The sequence below is a fragment of the Mixophyes fleayi genome, chromosome 1 (assembly GCF_038048845.1).
Source record: "Mixophyes fleayi isolate aMixFle1 chromosome 1, aMixFle1.hap1, whole genome shotgun sequence".
In the NCBI taxonomy this organism is placed as follows: domain Eukaryota; kingdom Metazoa; phylum Chordata; class Amphibia; order Anura; family Limnodynastidae; genus Mixophyes; species Mixophyes fleayi.
In genome coordinates this window covers 65,950,361-65,956,360 of record NC_134402.1, presented here as the reverse complement: position 1 = coordinate 65,956,360, position 6,000 = coordinate 65,950,361, and positions in this window count along the sequence as shown.

The window sequence follows — 6,000 nt, the reverse complement described above, 5'->3', positions numbered from 1 at the left end:
GATTAAAAATCATATCATAGAAACCTGGGACACACTTACAAATCTGTCTATAATATTCCCAGTCTTTCTATCACAATATATGTGCAAAATCTGTTCACATTTTCTTGCCACTGACAGAAGAAGGTCTTGTTCGTGGTACACCCCTTTACACCAATGCATCCAATCATAGCACACACAGAAACTTCTAACAGTCTCTATGTGAAACTCAGCTATTCAGCTTCTGATCTCCTAGCAAGCAACATCATAGTTGTCTATTTTTCTGTATTGTACAATCAACGCTTCATCAGGTTCTCGGGGTGTACATTCATACACACTTATAGCAACACTTACACAGGTGCACACACAGCTCCAACGCCACCTACTGAGATATATAGGAGGGCAATTACACAAAAACGCAAGCCATACATGAATACACAGATATGGCAATGCATACACAGGGATAGTAAAACAAAACATAATCAAATATGCAAACTAGCAAATAAACCATTTTTTTAACTTGCAGTTTTCAATGTATATAAAACTCATCTCAATGTACAATCGTAGGCACACCTGCACACATACATAGTAAAAGCACACATAGCTGCAGAAACATATATATAATGCTGAAAGGAGACAAACCAGCCAAAGATTGACAGTAACAATCAAATCTGCATACATATAGACATACAAGATAGCCAAAGCTCACATTTTTTAAAAAACAAATGTTACACTTTTTGATCTTTCCAAAACAATTTCAAACCAGGCAGTGACTGTTGGTTGTATATACATGTATAAATAAGTGTGTTTCACTGAAGGTGTTTGCGTGCGAGACTACACACTTATATAATTGTCATGCATCTAATTGTAGCTGTTAGTTTCCTTTCCCCAAAATATATTATTTATTTCCTGTGCATTCTCACACTCAGAGTCGTGAATAGATATTTTAATGTCCCAGGCAAGAGAGAACACTTGATGGGAGTGATACTAGGTTTGGCCAGCAGGGTGTGGCCAACCAACTAAGGGAAATTACCTAAGGCTGGGTACACACATTTTCGTCCAATAATCGGGCAAATCAGCTGACATACGACTGTTCGGTCATAAGTTCGGTTAGTGTGTATAGTGACACGATGGTCGAAAGTTGTCCCAAAGTGCCGATCATCGTTTCATTTGGTTGGTCATACTGTTTAATATTTTCCGACCAATCACCATCACAATCATGTAGTGTATATACAGAAGCTAACAAAATTCGTTAGGACATGTAGATAGCTATAACAAGGCGGTTTTAATCAGTGTGACAAGAAGGAATGAATTAATGAATATTGTGCTGTCATTCTCTGAAGACAAGAGGGCCAGATGAAGGACCAAAGGAAAAATACAGATCTGAAGGTAAATCGTGCCAGTGTGTATGGATGAATCATCAGACTGATCAGACCTCAGTATAGGTTCAATCATTTGAGATAGCACGTCGGTCTGAACAATTCTTCAGTGTGTGCCTAGCTTCACCCATGGAGGGTGTGATTAACCCTTTATAAGCACTAGACTGCCCCCAGGGTCCCCACAACTACAGTGGCCTGGCCCATTATTGAGTAGCACTGAGCCACTCCAATGTTTGTTATTTTAACCTCTAGGATTTAAAGATTCCAACTGGATGAAGATGAAACAAGATGTAAAGAAAATTTTAGACAAGTATTATTTATAGTGGCACCTATTTCTTCTTGTATAGGGCAGTACTTTATTTTTTTACGGAAGGCACGTGTACTTTATAATATTGTAACAGGGAGCACAACTATTTAATAATATTAAAACAGTTTAATTATTAAAACAGTTAATCATTTTTAACAAGGGAGCACAACTAGTTTATTAGTTCAAAATCAGTGCCCTCCAATTTAGTTTATTATACCAGGGGCACTACAACTTATTTGTTTGATACAGCAACACTACCTATAATTGTATTAATTATGGGATCACTAATATGTATTTTATTACTAATAGGGACACAAGTAGTTAATTACCCTGGTACCTACCAGCCATAGGTATCAGGTGGGGCCCAGTGCTACTCAGTATTGGGCTGATCATCTGTAGGTGTGGGGGCTCAATTTTCTTTTCGAAGGAAGCAGCGCTGAGGGTGGATAGGGGCAATGATACTTTTTGTCCATCCATGGGTCTTCCATTGGCCACTGCTCACCCAACACTCCCCTATGGCATGGTGCACTCCTTTTGCGGAGCTGTGAGAGAAGGAGATTTAAGTTTGCAGTGGGACATTATGAGATTACTGAAATAAGATAAGAAGGTTGAGCGGGTGCATATTTAGGTGTGTTCCTTGCAGTGTGAGGGGCATACAGCTATTTATACACTGCAAAAGTACTCAGTTGTGAGTCAGTTGGGATTGGTTGTTGTTTTAGGTTTTTAATGGTTTTTAACTTTTTGCACCTTCAGATCATATTTCAGTGGAGAAGTGTAAGTGAGGTTTGACCAATATAAAACAAGGCTTAAAACACACAAAAGTGACACATATGATAAACACAGTACTCTTAATCTCATGGTAAATTTGAGGCATAACCGAGGCTAAACTAAGCAGTATTTTGGAACATTTTTTATAAAGGGGGTTGGACTTTTGATATGATGTTTACTTGTTTGCGATGTGAGCTTCTTCAGATTTCACCACACAGGTGCACGTCTATTATGTGCAGCTGTGTGTTGAGAGTTTATGTGCGCTGGCCTGACCACCGGGTGCAAGAAGTTTTATGCAGTGCATGTCTGCAGTATTTTTGAAATCACCTATAATTCAAGTATTTCTTCAATACTAGGTCTCCTGAGTAAGCATTGGGCTAGATCAAGCTGTTGGCTAACCTGTGACACTCCAGGTGTTGTGAAACTACAAGTCCCAGCATACCCTTCCAGCAATAAGCTGCATTATATTGGCAAAGCATGCTGGGATTTGTAGTTTCACAACACCTGGGGGTAAATGTATGAATCTCCGGATTCTTCATCTCCGGCGTGTTCAGCCTCTTCAGCGCTTAAATTTAAAGCGGCGCTGCATTGTAAAGGACTTCCCTTTACAATGCAGCGCCGCTTTAAATTTAAGCGCTGAAGAGGCTGAACACGCCGGAGATGAAGAATCCGGAGATTCATACATTTACCCCCTGGAGTGTCACAAGTTAGCCAACACTAGCCTAGATACATTTTTTAATGCACAATTACATCCAAATGTAACATTATAGCACAATTTGTCTTACTGACTTAAATAGGCAACAACATCTAGGTTATTTCTGCAGGCGACTTCTAGTAAAAACAATGATTATTGACTGGCTAACAATCTAATATAAATCTACATTTAATGGTAATATCCATTTGAAAGACATATTGAGATGTAACAAACTAAAGTCAGCTGCATTCAATTACTTTGCGATGCATTAACTACTAACTTTTAATCAATAATGCGCACATATAAAATGATAATAAAATGCTGGTATGCAATAATTGTGCTGTATCCTATTCTCATGGCTCAAAGAGAATACAATCATTTAGTGTAATTATTTCCGGAGAGGATTTAATGGTAAATATTACATTCTACTAAAGAGCCATTAACGCACTCAGACAAAGGGCCTCATTTAGAGTTAGGAGCAGATCCAGCTAAAGGGTGAAAAATTTGAACCCGGATAAACCCTTTTGCGATGCAAGGGATGTAAATGTATTTCTTATTGTAGACAGGGAAAATACTGGCTGCTTTTGTATGTATCACACAAATACTGGGCAGTTTTATTTTCACACTGGATTTAGGGGTCTATTTCTCATACGGAGAAGAGCCCTAAAATCGGCAAAGAACTGGTGTTTTTACTAGAAATAAGGTGTCTCCTTACATAGGCAAACCGAGGGGGGGGGGTTTCCTAGTGCCTGTAAACCCCCCTCCAAGGTTGGGGCACTGTAGAATTGAGGTGGCTGGACCCTGCCCCGCTTCACATGGCTCTGTTTGAAAAGAGAGAGCTGCGTGCACCTAACAGTAGTGCACGCAGCATTGCCCATGTATATTATGGGGATAGGGAGAGTTGGAGAGCAGCCAAGCTCGGTCTAAAATTATAGCCACGCCCCCATGCATGCTGGTCACGCCCACTGACGGCATGGTGTGGAAACCCCCCTCTACAAATCTTGCGTTTGCCCCTGCCTTATATACCAAGCCCTGAAGCCGGCAATTGCTATTGCAGGGTATCACAGCCGATTGCCTCCTACAATATTTACGAAGGATCCATCTCTGGTTAGCTGCAGCAATAGAAGAAAGAATGCCATGTGTAGTTATTTTAAAATTATTTTATTTTATTTCTTATTTTGTAACTATTCTTATTTTTTTTCGATTTTATTTTTACACTTTCTTTAAATCAGCTACTAGAAGCCCAAGACCGGGCTTCAAGTGCCTGTGCACAAGGGACCACAACAGTCCAATGAAGAGGTAACTCTCACTGGCGTCCAGTGACGCTCAGTTGCCCTGCTGATCTTTTATTGATAAATAGCGAGATGCGGACATAGAAAATCTCTTCTATTGCTGTTTTTTTTGCTAAATAGACCCTTTATAGTTGAGCTAGGATGCATACGTTTCCCATCTCTAAATTTGCTCTTCCTGCAGCATAACATGGTTTTGCCAAGGTGCAAAACTGCACCCTCTAGCTTGATTTACTCCAAAATCTAAATGGCCCAAGGTGAGTTTCATTGTTAAGAATCCATTGTCAAATGTATTGCCAGGGCCAATTTTACTTGTAGAAGACATGGGACTAAGGTTACCCAGACAACCTGGGGGTAAATGTATCATAGTGCAGGTTGTACAAGTCGCCGGAAATCGGCGAGATGACATCTTAAATTTAGAGCGGCGCTGCCTTGTAAAGGGAAGTCTCCCTTAGGATGTAAGCTCGTATGAGCAGGGCCCCCTCCCCTCCTGTCTCCATACCTGTTCTTCCGCTCCGTCTTTACTGCATATGACTAGCCGGAGTCTCTGAAGTATTGGTACTTTTTGTTCATTGTTCTGTATGGTTTCACCCTGTATAGTCTACTGTTAGTACTGTGTGCGGCGCTGCAGATACCTTGTGGCGCCTAACAAATAAATGATAATAATAATAATAAAAATGTTGTTTTGTGGTAGCTCTGAAAGTGCTGTATAATCTGTTCCCCTCAGATTTGCCTAGGTTTGAACATCACAAATTAATATTTTGCGGGGATGGTTCCAAATGTAAAAAGTAGAATGGGAACTATTAAAGGAGTCAACACAGGATTTTCATAAGTGCTATTCTAATTTAAATACACACATTAAATAGGCTTCTGCATGCAAAGGCAAGTCTCTGCCGGCTGGGTTATCGGGGGCGTCCTAGGAGCTAGCTCTTCTTCACAAATTAAACATATCTTTAGTATAGCTTTCCTTATTTTTTGCAGTTTGCTTAAGTAAGCAACAGATGATTACAGGTAAATGCATTTTTTATAGAATGATATTGTTACAGATGTTATTATATATCCTGAGGTCACTTTGAATTAGATGGGCTTGGCAATCCGATTGAAAGATTGAACTCAAGTATAATACAGTTTACTAATGAATATTGTAAATAAATAAAGTGTAATGTGTTTTTGTCCTTGTAGCCCCATATTACATATGTATATTAGGATACTTTTAATATGCTTGAAGAGTCTTTGGGCTAGAGGATATAGCAATCCCCAAGTGTACATCCACATTTGTTGAGAAATATCCATAATGTGCATTAAAACTCTTAAGAAGTATAAATAAGATGAAACAACTAGCAATATTTTTCCAGACCACTAAATTATATGCTATATCAGTGAAACCGTCTAACTATCCCTTGTCTTCAATAATCTTTTTAATCTTTTTCTTGGTTTGATTTTTTTTTTCTTTAAATGAATGAAACTTGTGAACTGGTTTGTCCAAGTTCTCATGTGATCCCTTTTGTGACGTACTGGAAATATGACATTATGAATGGGTTTGTTATCAAATCTGACTGCCTGTGGCTTTGAGTGTGGATGGCTCAG